The sequence below is a fragment of the Heteronotia binoei genome, chromosome 21, assembly GCF_032191835.1.
Source record: "Heteronotia binoei isolate CCM8104 ecotype False Entrance Well chromosome 21, APGP_CSIRO_Hbin_v1, whole genome shotgun sequence".
Lineage (NCBI taxonomy): Eukaryota > Metazoa > Chordata > Lepidosauria > Squamata > Gekkonidae > Heteronotia > Heteronotia binoei.
In genome coordinates this window covers 33,254,923-33,274,409 of record NC_083243.1, presented here as the reverse complement: position 1 = coordinate 33,274,409, position 19,487 = coordinate 33,254,923, and positions in this window count along the sequence as shown.

Sequence of the window (19,487 nt, the reverse complement as noted above, 5' to 3'; positions counted from 1 at the left end):
AATCTCCCATTGAAGGGTCTTCAGTATCAAGTGACAGGAAAAACTGAAACCCACTTAAGACCCTGTAGAACTGCTGCTAGCCAGCATGGGCATTGCTGAGTTAGTTGGACCAATGACCTGACAGTGCAAGGTAGTGTCAATTATCCAGTGGCTTCATAGTCCAGTGACTTCATAGTGTATTCAGCACAGGGTGTTTATTCCAAGTCTACAGGTGAGAGCCTAGGTACAGTTTCTAAATAGTCTCCAAGGAAGGTCCATGGAAAACACATCACAGTCATCTAATCTCAAACATGAATGATGCCGGTGAGGTCATCCAGAAAAGGAAGCATGTGGAATATCAGCCCTTCCTAGCCTCCACCCCCAAAATATCCAGGAATTTTGCAACCTAGAGCTGGTAACCATAGTCCAACAAGTCGTTCAGGGTATAAGCCAAGGGTGGCCAAACTTGTTTAATGTAGTTTGGCCACCCTAACATAAGAGCCACATAGAATAATGCCAGATGTTTGAGAGCCACAAGACATGAATGTCAGATGTTTGAGAGCAGGCAGGCAGGCAAATAGATGGGGAGAGAGGAGGAGAGATGTGGAAAGAAAGCAGCTTTAAATACATTATCCAAGCCGCCAGCTGACTTGGCTTGGAGAAGTGATTTAAAGAGAGAAATGCCTTCTCCAAGGCAGCCAACAGGGCAGTGGGGGCTTTGAGAGTCACACAATATGTGTGGAAGAACCACATGTGGCTCCCAAGCCACAGTTTGGCCACCCCTGGTATAAGCTTTCAAGAATCAAAGTTTATCTGAGGAAGCTCTCAAAAGCTTATCCTAAAATGTTGTTGGTCTCTGCGGTGCGACTGGATGCTAAATGAGCTCCTAAATTACAGATTTGCTTTAATGAAGCAGCCTCTTCCTATAGCTCACCTGCTTGAGTGATTCCTCTTTCATAGGATTCCCCCTCTACAGGATCCATCTTTCTGTGCGAGGTTCCAACTCCTTTTAATTTGGATGTTCACTGAATGGTTTGTTTTGCTTCTGCTTGTGATTAAAATATATATGTACCCCCATCCTTCTGATCTCCCCCCTATCTGAATAGGCGAGATTGACATTAAAAAAAAAATACTTCAAGGGCTGAATTCTCCTCCAGCACACAGATCCAGTGAATTTCTGTATATCTTTAAATGTTTTATATGTCCCGTCATATATAATTTATTATGTTGTGAAGCCGAGTCCTTCATTGAATGAAAATTTTACTGTCAGAGCCTGGGGTACTTTAGTTTGATGATTTAAAACTCCCAGTGCACTCGTAGCAAACAGCACTTTTTTATATATATTACAGACTGTTTGTCCAAGAGGTCAAATTTCTGAACAGCAGGATATTTTTTGCCTCCCGTTCTAGAATTATTTCAAGGAGCGAGCCTTCACCTGTCTTGCTTCATTCTATAAAAGAAACACAGCCAGTCCCAAAGCCGGAAAGCGTGGATCAGGTCCAGTGGCAGAAAGAAGTAAAATAACAGCATGTTCTTGTTGTGCACAGATTACCTGGGTATTTTGATCATGCTGATCACTGTGTTGCTTTAAAAAAATAAAATAAAACTTCCCTTCCCTTTAAACAAAACATGTTTTGTATTAGTTTCCCCCCCCCCTTCTTTTTCTGTGCATTGTTTCCTCCAAGAGGATTTGGAGAAATTTTAACTGGTCTGCGATCATACAAAAATACCCCTCCTTTCATTGGAGTGCAAGTAATGCATGGGGGGGAACTGATCTGTGAAAAAGATCATTTAGGAAACCTTGGATTTAAGGGGGCTCCCCAATCCTAAGCACATTGAAGATGTGGTGTGGTCTCTCTTTTCAAGTTCTATGTACTCCCCTCCCCTCCCCTCTGCATAGTTGGCCACCACTGAGCAAGCTAAGTTGGCAACCAGTCAGTGACTCCGCTCATTGATTGTACACAGACCCTCTGAGCGATGGAGAAGTTGGCATCTGTCCTCTTACCTGCCATTCCTGCATCCTTTTTACTGATGTTAAAAGAAATCTCTACTGTCAGTCATATAACCAATTCACTTTGTTCACGCACAGTGACAACCGTGTTGTTTTTCCCCCCTCTCCCACCACAGAACTGACTTCAGTGAATTAGCATCCTCAAATTTTAGACGAGCTCATTAGACTGAATAAATTTGAAAGCTGCTGTTCAGCCTTTATATATATATATATATATATATATATATATATATATATATATATATGTATATATATATATATATATATATATATTTACACACACACACATGTGCAGCCTGGTTCTCCTTGGATATAATTTAGGTATCTTTAGCAAAATAAATAAATCATCAACCAAATATACATTTTAGCATTTTTAAAGATAAAGAGCCAAAGAGACTGCTATTGCTTTTTTGGGTTTCCCTGGGTTTATTTGAACTGCAATAATACCTTCCTTGTCATCGTGCCTAGGTAATTTTCAACCCCCTTCCTCTTTAGTTTTTGTTGCAGGAGGGATAATTGAAAAAACCAAATCTTGCACTTTTCAGCGAATGCAGTTAATTCTGCACAGCCTTGGTTCTCTCAGCCCCAAGAGGTGCTTCACTGACACTGGAAAAGCAGATTGGTGTATTTTGATGGAAACATATTTAAGTCTTCTTTATATCTGTTGAAACTTTTATTGGTGGTATCAGTTCTCTGCTTTTTGTCATTAGATTCTTAAATTAGTCTGTATCACATGTGCTTGATGTATACATGATCTGTGCTGAATTTGTATGTTCAATGTGGGTCGTGCACATATGTAGTGCACATGTAATGCTGATTTATTGGTGCACAAACAACACTGGGGAATTAGTGCATTTGTACTGCAAAGAAGCACAATGGTGCAATGGTCATGGATTTAATTTATATGTAGCGGAAGGAAAATCAAATCTGGCATTTGGAAGTTGAAAAATATAAGATGCAAAACTGGAAATCATCTCTTTTCTACGTGCATCACCCTCCATTATTACTATCATATAGGGTGGCCAGGCACATCAATCAGCAGGAGACGGGGTGAGAAGGGAACATGGAGGGGTGGCTGTCAGCAATGGCGTGACATTGCTTCTGGGAAAGCTCCTCTAGGAATCGCCAGAAACTCTGTCATAAAATGCAGGGGTGGCCAACGGCAGATCTCCAGATGTTTTTGTCTACAACTCCCATCAGCCCCAACCATTGGCCATGCTGGCTGGGGCTGATGGGAGTTGTAGGCAAAAAACATCTGGAGAGCTACCGTTGGCCACCCCTGCCATAAAGTTTTAGGTGATTCATAGGGAGGACTGACATTCACTTCCAGGGGAAATCCGGAAGCTTTATTTCCAATTGGGTAACACAATGTGGAACCATTAGACCTGTTTTCAAGGTGATCACTAAAAACCAGCTTTCGCAGGAGCCTAGCAAGAACAATAAGCCAGAAAGAGACATTGTACTGTAGAATATAATTGGTCTTTGGCCTATAATCTCCCACAGTAAAGCCCAGTTATTGAACATTACTATAGGGATGTGCATTCGGATATATCCAGTCCAAATATATACCCCACAAAATATGCTATTGGAATTTGGAAATATCAAGAGTTATATCAGAAATACTAGAATCCAAGTACTGTATATTTCCAGAACTACTTAGGACTTTCTTGGGCTGGCTTTTTAAAGATCACAGGCCTGTTTCTTCCCATTTAACAGGGTTCCCAAGCAACAGGAAGGCAGCCTCTGGCTGGTATGATTTTTGCCAGGTTTGGCAAGTCTGGCTTGGCCTAGGGGAAATGGCTCCTGGCCAGCTCAAGCCAGACCCAGATCCCAGCAGAACTGCAGATCTGGCTGGCTGCCTTTCCTCCCCCCTCCTTTTTAGGGGCAGAGCTTTTTCTGGGGCCACTTTTTCCCTCCCAGTCCACACCAATGCAGGTAGGATGGCTGCAGGGGCCTGTAGAATTGGGCCCCTTGGTCCACTGGAAATGTGGAGAATCTTTTGTGGATAGGCAGCATTGGTTCCCATGCAGATTTGGTTTCATTTTTAAAAAAGTCATTCCACTCTTCTCCAACTTCCCCTATAAGGAACAACAGAATCTGAATAATTCTAGAATCCTGGAAAATCCCACACCCAAATCCCAAAATAGTACAGAGGGATCCAAATACCATTGAGTACCATTATTTATGCCTTTCCCCAAATAAAACAATACCATGGGGGTGTATTTCCATACAATGCTGATGCCCAGCTGCTCTAGACTGAAGAGCAACTGTTGTCAGCCAGCAGGAATTCTTCACAATAGTTCCTGAGTCCCTGTAAAACAGCGCACACACTCTAGATAAGCAGTGAGATCTTGTCTCTCCTATGGAACGCTACTAGTATTAACACTTCCCATGTTTGACTAATCTGGATTCAATAGTTTAGTCTCTTCCAGGGCTTTTTTTTTATATAGAAAAAGCCCAGCAGGAGCTCATTTGCATCTTAGGCCACACCCCCTGATACTGAGCCAGTTGGGACTGTGTTCCTCTCAGGGCTGAATTAACAATTAGGCAAAGTAGGCACTGGCCTATGGGGGGCCATGCCTTTAAAGGCCCCAAGCTGGCTTTCTCCCCCACGTTCCCCCCCTGCTTGCAGCCCTCCCAGCCTGCACATGCAGCTAGCAACTGAGCTGCTCTTTGCCTAACATGCCTGATGCGGTTGCTGCTGGTGTCATCACCAAATTTGCCTCTCTCTGCCTCTCCCCTGCAGCTTAGTAAAAGGGGCTTTTGAGAAGGTGTCTGCAGGCTGCAGCGGGGGCCATAAGCAGTTGGGTAGCCGCTGCAACTCTGAGATTATTTGTAAGGAGCCCCCTGAGATTTTGGCTGCCTAGGGGCCTCCACAGGGTTTAATCCAGCCCTAGTTCCTCTGCATTCCTGCTCAAAAAAAGCCCTGGTCTCTTATATGGGAAATGCCAAACTAACTCTTCCTTTATAATTTTGTCATCTTTTAATTACTGCAAGAAATTAGACATGTGTCAAACTTCTCAGTGACCATGTTGAATAGACGAACATACCTTCTTTGACATTTGGAATAACCTATGAGCCAAGTGGTAAGACCTTTTTTGGAGGGGGGAGTTTATTTATAATCACTAGATGAACACACCAGGAGTCAAGTTGCACCTTTATGACCAACCAAGTTTTATTCAGAACGTAAGCTTTCATGTGCTCTCCAAGCACACTTCATCAGACGAGGGGATCAGGTATTGTGGGCTGAAATACAAGCAGTTTGTTGTCAACACAATACCTGTCCCCTCATCTGATGAAGTGTGCTTAGAGAGCACACAAAAGCTTATGTTCTGAATAAAACTTGGTTGGTCTTAAAGGTGCAACTTGACTCCTGCTTTGTTCAACTACTTCAGACCAACATGGCTGCCCACTTGGATCAATCACTATATGACTGATTGATTTTCCAACTGTTTGGTTATATTACTACTACTACATCTATTTCACCCAATCACTGCTGTTGCAGGACTCTGGGCTATGTGCATCATATATAAAACCACAGCAAAATAAAACCAATTAAAAGCAAGTTACAGAACGTTCTAGCAGTAAATGACAATTAATGATACCTGGGTTGTGTTTGGGGTCTGCTTCTCAGATCCCTCTGGTTTTTGATTCTGTCTGGGATCTAACTGTTAACACTATAGCCCTGAAGGATAATTTTCACTGTGTTATGTTCTTCTTGTTGTTTAAATGAAAAGATAGCAAACCTCAGAGCAGACAAAGAGTCATTGCACAATTTCGAAAGCAAGAGCAGAAGTTTACGTTGCTGTTCCTTTCTATTAAGAGAGATATTTCCTTATTTAGTTCTTTCTTTTATTTAAAGGGGGGTTGTTTTTGACCACTGCACATCTCATGGTGGAACAGCCAGCCAGCTGAACCTGCTCTCCTGAACTTGATGTCCACAAAATGTCACATTAACTGTGACAGTAAGAACTGCTGCCCATAAAGCCTCTGGCTGTTAAGCATTAGATCTTCTGTACTGCACAAACAGGCAGGACCTATGGAAAAAGTCAGAAAATTCGACTAGGGGCTCTGCTCATGGGTCATTTGTCTAGCAGTGTAGCAATGGAGGAGGAAAGAACAGTAAAACTGAGCAAAGTGAGTGTTAAAATGTGGAAAGTGTGTGATGAGAGGGAGGAGGATTCGAAAAGATCATTTGACATAAGAACACCTTATGGAAAACCCGTTGTCCAAGGCCTAAGCTTGTAACTCTGGCTAAAAGTTCCCCACTTGAGCTCCGTAGGATAACAAGCAACTGATAAACAATTATTTTTAATATCTTAATAGAGAAGAGGGAGTTCCCCTCCAAGGGGTAACTACACCACTTTCAATGGCATATTTTGAAAGTATGATTAAAATGGTTAACAGGACGCTGAAGGACAAAATTTAAAACTGCAGGTTCTGCCTGAAGGTCATTTAAGAACATTGTGTTAGAAGCAAAGTTGGGAGGAGGAGGAGAAGAAGAAGAAGAAGAGAAGAAGAAGGTGTTAATGGGGGGGGGGGGAGAATAAAACTAAATGGAGGTATATAGTGGTCTGTAATGGCTGGAAAAAAGCGTTTCTTGAAAAGAGAAATACTTTCTGAGCTGCATAAAAGGATCACATCAGAATGGCAGCCAGGTAAAATGCAAGTTGGCAGTAAGAAGGGAAAGGAACAGAAATGGAAATGGCAGCTGAGGGCTGCTTACGGGGTCCGTCATGTTGTTCATTCTCAGCAGAAATCGATGGTGTGTTTACTCTGTGCTGTGGAAATCGTCTGCCACAGAACCCACAAAGTTCCCAAGTTCTGCTGCATCCCAGATGACAGCATCTTCTTTGGAATCCGAAAGGGTTGATTTTGTTTGAAAAGCTTGGAATTGATTTTAGCAACAGATCTGGGTCTGTAAACCCAGGTTGCCTCCACCCTCAGCAAGTCAGGGAAGGGCATTGATGCACATTAGATTTGGGACAGGGGGAAAAAAAGGAAATATTCCTTTATATATGTATTTTTATTTAGTAGGCTTATATTCCACCCTTTCCCATATGTGCTCAGGGCAGATCACAACATAAACTGAACAACAATAAAAATCTATAATTTAATTTAAAAACATTACAATAAAATTAGCAAACCAAGAACAAAATAGAACAAAATAAGGTACATCACAGATGGGAAGGGAACATTTTACAGAATAAAGCAATTTTCAGCCCAAGAAGAAATGATGGTAATAATAAATAAGATATCACCATAGTGAAACATAATGTCACAACAAGGCTGTAAAGCATGATGTCACAACAAGGGAGGCCAACTGATGGAATAGTAGCTGGAACAGGATGCCCACTGCCTCACCAAAAGCCCCGCGGAATAGCTCCGTCTTACAGGCCCTACAAAATGGTAGTAATTCAGGTAGGGCCCAGATCTTCATAGGGAGCTGATTCCACCAGGCAGGAGCCAGAGCCAAGAAAGCCCTGGCCCTGGTTGAGACAAAATGGATGTCCTTCGGGCCAGGGGTGATCAGGAGGTGTTGCGTAGCAAATCACAACGACCTCCTGTGTGTATATGGGGAAAGGCGGTCCCTCAAGTATGTTGGTCCCAGGCCATGTAAAGCTTTAAACGTCAGTAGCAAACCTTGAAGTGGATCCAGTACTCAATTGGTAGCCAGTGAAATTGGTGCATCATCGGCTGAATGCTTGCCCATAAAGGCAATGCAGTTAACAGCCGTGCTGCCACATTTTGCACTAGATCAGCCCCAAGGGCAAGTCTGTGCACAGTAATCCAGCCTGGAAGTGACAGTTGTGTAGATCTCTGTAGCTAAATCCTGGAGGGGTAGATAGGGCACCAGTTGTCTGACCTCCCAAAGATAATAAAAGGCAGATCGAGCAACTGCTGTGACCTGGGCCTCCATGGTAAATGAGGCATCCAGTATCACTCCCAGACTCTTCACCTTCTGAGCCAGCAGAAGAGATGCACTGTCCAGGGTTGGGAGTCAGAGGCCCGACTCTATTCCCCCTCGGTTCAGGTACAGGACCTCCGTCTTAGCTGGATTGAGCTCCAGTTGGCTTTGTCACAACCATCCAGCCACAGTTTCTAAAAACCTAGTCAGATGATCCAGGACAGAGTCTGAGTGGCCATCCATCAACAAATAGAGCTGGGTGTCATTGGCATACTGGTGACAACCCAGCCCAAAATATTGAGCAATTTGGGCAAGTGGGTGCGTATAGATGTTGAACATCATTGGCAAGGTAATAGCTCCCTGAGGTACACCACATTCAAGTGGGTGATGCATGGAGGTCTGCTCACCAAGAGCCACCCTTTGTCCCTGATCATGGAGAAAGGAGGAAAACCACTGTATGGCAACCCCTGAGCTCAAATGTCGGCAAGGCATTGGGTCATTAGATCATAATCAACCACGTCAAATGCTGCTGAAAGATCTAACAGTAACAGCAGCACCAGGCCTGTAGCTACAGTGGGGCCTGGGAGGGGCCAGGCCCATCCTTTCGACTCCCCCTTCCAATTATATGACCCCTCCATTGTAGGGCCCCCAATCTGTCCCCTTTGCTTACTGCCACTCTGAACAAGTAGTAGCATTGCTGCTGGTCTTTTTATTTTTCTCTCCCCTTTCCTAACAAACTTTGCAGAGCAAAGAGGGGGGGGGGAAGAGTCAAGAGGTCTCTGTCTCTCTGAGAGAGGAGCACATAGGAAAGGAGTGGGGGGAGCAGAGCTGCTGTGACTATCCAGGCGAAGGGGGGGTTAGCTTGCGGAACTCAAGGCAGCTTACAGTTCTGAGAGCCCTGGGCTGACAAACTGGGTGGCCCCCCAGTCCCCCACCCCGACAACGAATCCTGCTGTGGGCCCCACCAAACATGAAATCCTGGCTACGGCCCTGAGCAGCACTGACCCGCCTTGATCCAGATGCCTTCTGAGGTCATCTGTGAGAGCAACCAAAACAGTTTCCATCTCATGACCAGGGCAAAAGCTGGATTTGAAAGGGTCAAGGATAGAAATATCCTCCAGGAAAGCTTGAAACTGCTCCACCACCGCTTTCTCAATTACCTTGCCCAGAAATGGAAGATTTGAATTGGGCAATAATTGGCCAGAACCATAGGGTCCAAAGATGGCTTCTTTAAAAGCTGATGCACCACTGGCTCTTTGAGCCTAACTGGGAGTGTCCATGATGACAGGGACAGATTAACACTGTCAACCAGAGGGCTCCAGACATCAGCATCACCTGCTTTGACAAGCCAAGATGGGCATGGGTCCAGAGGATAAGTGGTAGGCTTCACTGTAGCCAAAATCCTGTTCACATCTTCCAGAGAAGATTGACTGAAGTGGTCCAAAAAAAGGGTCAAAAGATGAACAACAGGCTTCCAGTTCCTATCCTGTATCAACTGTGAGGGCTGCAGGTCCAATTGGACTTTCAAGGCATAATGATCTGACCATGAAACTGTATCAATAGCTGTCAGATCCAATGTTATCCCACCCCAAAAACCAAATCGAGCGTGTGACCAGCCTGGTGAGTGGGGACCAATACAATCTGTATGAGTCCTAGTGTCTTCATGGATGATACTAGGTCGTGGGGCTGCGAGGATGCTGCATCATCAATGTGGACATAGAAATTCCCCAGGACCAACAGTCTAGGGAAGTCCAATGACAAGCTGATATGGCATTCAGCAGGGCAGGCAGACTCTCTGGGGGTGCATTAGGCAGTCAGCAAACTGCCCAGATAGCCAAACTCTCCTCAGCCTCCCATACTGGGCCAACACACTCAATGTTGGGTATATTTGGGGCAGGCAGTGCCCTGAAAGAAAAGGAATCACGAATGAGTACTGCAACCGCTCCCCCCCCCCCCATACACACACAGTTGTCCAAGATTGGAAGACCGAGAACCCAGGTTGGGTAAGCTGGTTCAGGGTGGCTGTTTCACCCTCCTGCACCAGGTCTCGTCACACATGCCAGATCTACCTGTTGCTCTGTGATGCAATCACATAGAGTATAGATCTTATTATTAATAGCTCTGGCATTAATCAACACCTTCCTTCAACAAGTAAATTAAATTGGAGAATGCATTGCTAGTGATGATGACCACAAGTATCAATAACTTTTAAGAGGGAATTAGGCAGATTCATGGAAGTTGGGTCCACCAGCTGCTACTACCCATAGTGTGTAAAGAGAACCTCCCCACTCAGAGGAAATAAAGTCTGAATACCAGTGATAGGAGGCCACATCAGAGAAGTTTGTGGGCTCTCCTGGCCACTATATGAAACAGGATGCTGTACTAAATGGACCAATAGAGGGATATTTATCTCCTCCCATTCGCAGTTCTGGGTTGGGAAATACCTGGAGATTTGGGGGTGGACCCTGGGGAGGGTGGGGTTTAGGGGTGGAAGGAGCCCCAGTGTGATATAATCAGGGCCTTTTTTGTAGCAGGAACTCCTTTGCACATTAGGACACACACTCCTGATGTAGCCAACCCTCCAAGAGCTTACAGGGCTCTTAGTACAGGGCCTACTGTAAGCTCCAGGAGGACTGGCTACATAATATGCAAAAGAGTTCCTGCTACAAAAAAAGTCCTGGGTATAATGCCATTGAGTCCACCCTCCAAAGCATCAGTTTTCTACAGGAAACTGATCTTAGTAATCTGGAAATCAATTGTAATAGCAGGATATCTTCAGGTGCCACCTGGAGGCTGGCAACCCTACAAACCCTATATATGCTTTCACATTTTCAAGAATCATGGAGAAGAAAAGTAGCTGGGAGGGGGTATGATTTTCACAAGGCACGCAAGGGAAGATTTCAGCACCTGCTGTATAATGTTCCCTTAACTTGCTCCTTCATCACAGTATCCAACAGTAGGCCTCATTTTGGGCCGGAGCTCACAGGAGCTCTGGAACATCTAAATTTTATTGTGCTCTTTCTTTCTTAACCCCCTGTGAGAATTTTGCTGAACTCTAAGATTTGACGAACTTTCTAATATTTTTTCCCCCACAAAAAAATGGAGAAATAACCAAAGCATAGAAAGCGGACAGATGGAAATCATCATGCCACTGTGGTACATAGGAGAAAGTAATTTTAAAAGTATGAGGGGAGTAAGGCTTTATTATGACAATTATAATTCAAGAAGCACTTAAAGGTAGATGCTGAGCTGATATAATTTAGTACACCTTCCGGTGATGTCAGGGGTGTGTGGCATATGCAGATGAGTTATGCAAATGAGTCATGCTAATGAGCTCTCACACCTCTTTTTCTACAAAATGACCCTTGTCTAACAGTAAAGTGCCTGCCCCCAAACCAAGTGACCCACAATACAAGGAAAGGGTCTTTACACAGCAGACTTCCCCTAGGTATGCTGATCAATGTGACATTTAAATTAAAATAAAAGGGGGGAGGAGGATAACCCCAAAATCTAGCTTCACAGGGCCTGAACATGCTCTAGGAAGACAAAACTTTGAAAGCAGTTGAGACAGTTTCAAGGCAGGCAGGAAGAAGCAATTAGCCTGCCAGTCCCTGGAGATTTTATAGAGATCAGGAGGAGAGATTTTTGGAGGGAGAAGGGGGAATCACCAACGCCTTTGCCTTCTAAAATTCCTCACAGCTATCCCTCCACATTTGTAGACGTTGTTGATCTGTGACCCTTTCTCAGAACTGGTTTTACAATCAAACAGCAAGTTCAACCTGTTTATTTTGTGGTGAGCCCTACTGAATTCCAAATGACCTAATTCCCTGCAAAGTGAGCTTGAGGGGTATATTTGATCTGTAGCTTCCTTGTATCCCGTCAGCACTTAGGAACATAATAACTGACAATTAGATTAGCTGGGTTGCTTTGGGCTTTTTCCTTCAATTATACAGCTTGTATTGTTGGACTTGGTTCAGAGAAAGTTGGGTTCAAATACCTGCCCAGCTATGAGTTAACTAGACAACCTTGGGCAAGTCACTGTCTCAGTCACAATTTCTCATTCATAAAATGGAGATGTTATTAATCTACCTCACATAATTTGTGTGTGTGTGAGAAACGAATACAAATTTGAAGGGATGTACTTTCCCTGTTAAATGTAATATAAAATGGTACTGCCTTACACTTCTCTGAGTCTATCAGTATGTCTGTCTGCCTTCTTGAAACGTGTTGCCTAAATGGGCAAGGGAGCCGGTGTGTTAGTAATGGTTTAGGAGAATTGGTCTCACATCCTCACTATGGCATGAAGCTGGAAAAGGAGGGAAATGTAACAAACTGTGCTTTGAGGGATCATGCAACTGGTCCCCCCCCCCCAGAAAGAAGACCCTAATGGCTCCATTTGTGTAGGGAAATATCTACTAGTCCTGTTCATAAGTTTGATTTTGGCACTCTCACCACACTTAATAGAAGCATGTGCTACCTGTGGTTTTGATCATATGCCCATACACCATGAGGCATGGCAAGGAACAATAAATATGTTTTCTATAAGAATTTGGTGTGCTGAAAAAGAATATCCCATTTTTGAATGGTTGTGTTTGCAGGGCCAGCCTAAGGGCATCTGGCACCCAAGGCAAGGCCCCACCCCACCACCTCCTGCCCCACATCCCACTGCCTGCACCCTTCCTCTCTTGCCCCCAGCAGGGACAAGGGTGAGTGCCATGATGATGCCATGCTGCTGCACTTGCCTATTTCCCTCACCGAGGAGGATGGCCGGGCCCAATTTGGTAACCCCCGGGCCACACCCTAGGCAGCCGCCTAGGACTGCCTAATAGACAGGCTGTCCCTGTGTGTTTGCAGTGTTGCAAAGCTGTACGCACATCAAAAATATGTGCACTGAGGTGACAGCAACAGAGCATTTGCTTTGCACTTGAGGGAATCTGCCCCCCTTTCTTCCTGAATCTTACGTACTTTACTTATCCCTCCCCCCATTATTTTTCTTCTGGTCAAAAGAAAATATACTTCAACCTATGGAATACCTTTTGGTAAGGGGAGCTTGGGGAGGGAGCGGTCTCTGTGTTTTGTTTATCTCTCCTCCCCTTCTCACAGGCAAGTGGCCTATCTTACACTGGGGAATAGAGAAGATTGGCCAGTCCTTGGTTCCTGTCTCTGTTTTCTACAGCCCTCACTGTTTGTGTGCACCAGAAAAGCCTTTGCTCATCTCCCCGGCTGTTGATGGGCTGCCTATATAGAAGAGAATCTGCAGCCTGTGACTAACCATCTTCCTCTGTCTCTCCAATTCTCTATAGCATATGCAAGCAAAGCCATTGCCTCAGTTTTTAAGTGGCGGGTGCAGCTCAAGAAAATGAAATAGATAGTACAAAACAAGATCAGTGTTTATGCAGAATCCAAAAAACTTCCCCAAAACCTGAGAAAGTGCAATGATTGGCAGGGAGAGGAAACACTGTGCACAAAGATATCAATTGTGATTATTCAATTAGGTGGAAAGGCAGGCTAGCTTTTCTGGTTGGTGATGGCCCTGTCATGCACAGATGTTCTATTTTCCCTCACTGCTTGTATATTTCCTCCTCACACCACTAAAAAAAAAAAGAAAAGGAAATCTGACTAAGACTGGAAGACTTCCAACCACTCTTGAATATAATTCTGTTCAGGTTGGTAGAGTACAATATATAGTGCTGGTCAAATTTTGATTAGTAAATGTATGACTGCACATCCTTAATAACAATAACTGTGAATTTCTGAATTGCTTTGTAATTAATTATGATATTTAATGGGAATTAGGTGCCGAGGCAGAATCATCACGTCAGTTCTGTGAAACATTCAGAAAGTAACTGGAAACACCCTCACACACTAACAAGAGCAGAAAATACTGATATATTCTTCAAAATGCTTTGCTTTTTGGAAGATACCGAAAGAAAAGGTCAAAAAAGCATGTTGCTAGTCACAGGTAGCAAATCGGAAAAACTACTTGTGACTTGAAAAAAAAATCACTGAAGCAATTATTTAGAACAGTGCTACCTTTCATCACATATATATATATTTCTTTGTGTATGACCTTCATTGCTGCTTTGGATTACTTCCCCCCCCCCTCCATGTGCAAGCTGTTGATGTAGAGTATTTGTCTGCATGCAGCTGAACCACCAAAGAACATAGCAGTTTGTATGCACACTGACAATCGGGTGGTGTAAAGTGCTGTCAAGTTTTCAAAGTGAGAGACATTTAGAGGTGGTTTGCCATTGCCTATCTCTGCAAAGGAACCCTGAACTTCCTTGGTATTCTCTTATCCAAGTGTTCACCTGGGCCAACCTTGCTTAGCTTCCAAGATCTGATGAGAATGAGCTAGCCTGGGTCATCCAGGTCAGGGTAGAGAGACAATTAAGAGAAGGGATGATTATACCACATTCCTGGCTTGAAGCAAGCCCATTTTGGTTTTCACTTGCAGGAAGAAGGAGGAAGAGGAGGAGGAAGAAGAAGAAGAGGAGGAGGAGGAGATTGGATTTATAAGCTGCCCTTCACTACCTGAAGGAGTCTTAGAGTGGCTTACAATCTTCTTTCCTTTCCCTTCCCCAAAACAGACACCCTGTGAGGTAGGTGGGATTTAGAGAGCACTCCCATAACTGCTCTCAAACAGAACAGCTTTGAGACAACTTGTGATGTAGGTGTATGTGGAGGAGTGGGAAATCAAACCTAGTTCTCCCAGATATGAATCTGTGCACTTAACTGCTACACCAACCTGGCTCCCACACACCAAATTGGCTTTTACTGGTAACTGAACAGATCAACACAAAATTTGATAGTGAAGATGTGCAGTGAAGAAAGGAACGTGATTTATAAACAATTAATTACTTTACTCCACGTTAAGCATACACACACAAGGTGTTATTTATTTATTGTTTTCGTATATTCCTGGTGCATTTGGTATGTTTTCATCATACTTATGCATACTGATTTGGATGGCCCAGGCTAACCCAATCTTGTCAGATCCTGGAAGTTAAACAGAGTTGGCCCTGGAAAGTAAATGGACGGGAGACCACCAAGGAAGTCCAGGGTCATGAGGCAGAGGTGGGCAATTGTAAATCACCTCAGAATGTCTCTCTTGCCTTCAAAACCCTACAGGATCACCTTAGACTGGCTGTAACTTGATGGCACTTTCCATCAGCACTGTACTATAATGGAATAACTTGCCTAAAGTTTCTGTAACTATGTAGACTTTCAGCTTTCTTGAGCCTAAACCTTTTCACCGTTTATTTGTACCTTTTTCTCCCTAATGGGGGACCTAAAGCAGCTTACAACACTGTTCTCCCCTCTTCTGTGTTATTCTCTGAACAACATGTCTGTGAGGGAGGTTAGGCTGAGATGGAGTGAATGGACCATGGTCAGCTAGTGAACTTTTGTGGAAGCATATAGAGTTGCCTGGCCACAGCCAGCAGCCCCTGAGAAGAAATGGGGAGTGGGCCCTGGAATGTTAGTATGGTGCACACCTTCCTTGCTCCTGGCAGGCAATAGGATGCTCTAGTGCGCCCCCCCACCACCACCACCTTTGAGACCCTTTGGAATTCTGATGCAGGGTGATGAGTGCAGCCACAAAATGCATGTTGCAGGGAGAAGGAGAAGGAAGAGTTGAATTTATACTCTGCCCTTCACTCAGAGTGGCTTACAATCTCCTTCCCTTCCTCTCCCCACAACAGGCACCCTTTGAGGTAGGTGAGGTTAAGAGAACTCTTTCAAGAACTGCTCTTGAGAGAACAGCTCTGAGAGAACTGTGGCTTGCCCAAGGTCACACCATCAACTGCATGTGGAGAAGTGGGGAATCAAACCCGACTCTGGGATGACGTTGCTTTCACAACATTTTCACGGCAGACTTTTTATGGAGTGGTTTGCCATTGCCTTCCCCAGTCATCTACACTTCCTGCCCCAGCAAGCTGGGTACTCATTTTACTGACCTTGGAAAGATGGAAGGCTGAGTCAACCTTGAGCGGGCTACCTGAAAACCCAGCTTCCGCCAGGGATCGAACTCAGGTCTTGAGCAGTGCTTAGGACTGCAATACTGCAACTTTAATACTCTGCATCCTGGGGCAGATGTCTCATGAGATGGCATCATCCACAAAATATCAGGGAATACAGTTATGCATAACTCTAATAATCTGACATTCCAGGCAGAAGCTCTTTGACAGTATGCCTTTTTAAAAGAAACATACAGTTTTGAAGTATTTTTCTTACATACACACAGATTACCTGCAGTCATGCAGTGAAGATCCTTGTGTTGTGGTGATAGCTGCTGCCAAAGCTACATTTTTTAAATGCATCTGCACAGCCAATCAGATCTCTAGTGGACAATCGGAAGCCCTTTGGAGCAAAACTCCATTCCGCCCCTGCTGTCTTTCTCAAAACACTTGGTGGACTCTGGGAAACTTGTCAGCAGGAACCCTGGCGGCATGGGCACCATGTTGAGGTACACTGCTCTAGGAGGAGGTCTGGTATCCATAGTGGGGAATTCAGACTTACATTTCTCTAATCCTCTTCTGATACTCTAACCACTGTAACAATGCTGTGTCTTAGCCTAGCATACATAACAGGGGTGTTGTGTAACTAAAAAGAAAAGGGGCAGAACCATGTAAACTATTTGTCAGAACTTGTATCTTCACTGCTGGTTCCCTATAATGTGACCAATGCTGTATTGTACTGTTACTGTGGCTTAGAGCTGCTTTGTTACTGAACCAAACTGACTCCATGTTGTAACCCTTGCTTGACCCAAAGTGCTTGAATAGTAATTAACCTTGCCCCACTGGTATCCAAAATATTTGGGGCTGTAGAATGAGTTATGTTATGTCTCTGCACATTCTCACACTGGGACCCTGTGAAGCCGAGCAGCATGGCCTTCGGAGTAGGGAGGCATCCTCTCTACTGATAGTGATGGTGAGAAGACAGATGTGCCTGTAACGGTGTGAATTGTGGCTTTGTGAGATGTTTGCTTTACGTGTATAAAATTGTGCTGGTGCTGGCTCTCGCCATCACTGTTATCTTGCCTTTTCCAGTGCTTAGTTCTCTTCAATAAAATCCTAACTTTGTAACCAAGTATGGGATCCGTTTGAAGTTCTTAAGTTCTGACATTATAACAGTGATCCCATTGTTCGTGGCTTATCTGTACTGGAGACTTGGCCTGATGGCGGCAAAAGTGCCAGACGACGGAGAGCCCACCACCCCAACAGAGGACCCGCCGCTCGACCCAAAAGTGACGGGGGTTCGGCGCAAAATTAAGGTCCCAGCGCCTTTCTCGGTCGACGCCGCGTTCCCCGCCCCGCGAACCTGGAGCCCGCGGGAGTCCACGGCAGCAATCGACGCCGCGGAGCAACGGTACCGAAGCATGTTGGGCGAAGGGGGAGCCGGAGACGGCGACGACGACCAGGCGGAGGGCCCGGAGCCCCGAGGGGAAGACGACCAGATCCGGACCCTCCGCAACGACTTATTCGACTGGGTGCGGGAGATCCACGACGACGTGCATCGATCCCGCGTGACGATGGCCGAGGAGTTGCAGCAGAACCTGGGCGCGATTTACGACCAGCTCCGCACTTTGCAAACTGCGGTCCTGGGAGTCCCGATTGGAGGGCTACCACTGGGGCAACCGCCCGTAGCCCCGCCGGCTCCGCCGGCCCCAGCCCCGCAGGCTCCGGCCGCCCCGGCGCCGCCGGCTCCGCCTGCCCCGGCACCCCTAGCTCCGCTGGCCCCAGCTGCCCCGGCGCCACCGGCTCTGCCCGTTCCGGGGCCCCCGGCGCCACCCGCCCCGATCCTGCCGGCTCTACCGGGCCCAGCGCCGCCGCCGGGGGCGCCGCGAGCCCCGGGGGGGGCCGAGGGTCGAGGAAGGGAGTTGAAGATTACTTTCGATGGGAATCCGGAGGACGTGGAGTATTTTACCATACAGTGCGACACGTTCTTCACCCACTGGGGTGCAAATTACCCGACCGAAGCCAGCCGAGTGTACCACATCGCGTCCCGACTGAGAGGTGCGGCCCGCAAGTGGTACGTGGGGCTGTTCATGGGGAGAAAGCCCGAACTAGCTACCGTGGCGGGGTTCCTGCACGCGATGCTCCGCCAGTATGGCGATCCTCTACGGGAGGAGAAGGCCGTCGCCGCCCTTCAGCGCATAGAGCAAGGCAACCGCTCCACTCGCGAGTATGCCACCGAGTTCCTGGGGTACTGCGCAGCAGCGAGGGGATGGAACGAGGTCATGAAATATACCGCGTTCATCAATGGTCTGAACCCGAACATCCTCGACCGCTGCTACAGTCAAGGGAGGCCCGACACGTTGGTCGGATGGATCCAACTGGCCGGAGAAGTGGAGACCAACCTCCAACATGTGGGGATGCGACGACAGCAGCTGGCGAAGAAGGGGGCCAAACACACCCCGACTAAATCCGAAGGGAGGAAGGCCCCGGCGACCTCCACCCCGTCTCCCGCCCGCAAGTGCTTCAAATGCGGAGACCCAAATCATCTCGCTGCCAACTGCCCAGTGAAAGCGGGTTCCACCCCACCCACGGCGAAGCAAACCACCCCGGGGCCGAAAAAGAAAAAGAGCAGCCGCTCGAAGGAGCCCAGCCGGGGCTCCGTCGCCACCTCCTTGGCGACTGACGAGGATTTTACCACCGACTTGGCGACAGTGGAAGAATCGACCGAGGAGTCGGACGACACCGAGTCGGCGGGAAACGACAGCGACCTGCTTTAATGGGTGCCGCAAAGCAGGTCCAACAACAGCCGGCACTCCTCACGGTGAGAGCAACAGGGGGTTTACTGTTTATGGCCGTTACCCTCCTTAACCCTAACCTAAAGAGATTCATGCACGCCCGAGCGCTGATCGACTCAGGGTGTAACAGGGACCTGATCACCCCCCGCCTAGTTGAGGCGTTGGGATTAGCCACCTCACCCCTGCCACAACCGATGCAGTTCCAGCAGATGGACGGGGGGCCCATGAGGGGGGAACCATGTACTTTAGAGACTCAGGCGGTCCCGGTGGGAACCGAGGAGCATTGGGGGATTGAGACTTTCGTAATTGCCCCCTCTTGCTCTTTCGACGTAGTGGTAGGCTCGGCTTGGCTCGCCCGCCACCAACCAGACATAAGGTGGGAGGAACAGATCGTCCGGTTCCCGGATTGGAGGTGTGAGCACCACCACTGGCGCCCCGAATGGGGGCCGCATGCTCCCCCCCAAAACATGCGGGCTTGCCTCACTCTCGAGGAAGTCGCCTCAATCCCCAAGGAGTACCGGGATCTAAGACTAGCGTTTAGCGAGAAGGAAGCGGACGAGCTACCGCCCCACCGCCCTACGGACTGTGCCATTGAGCTGATCCCAGGGCAACAGCTTCCCAAAGCGAAACTGTACTCCATGGGTTGGGCGGAGAAAGCTGAACTCCGAAAGTTTTTGGACAAGAATCTTAAGCGCGGCTTCATACGACCGGCCACTGCCCCCCATGCCGCCCCCGTCCTCTTCCGAAAGAAAAAGGACGGGTCTCTTAGGCTTTGCACAGATTTTCGTGCGATAAACGGGATTTCCATGTCCAACGCCTACCCGATCCCGTTGATA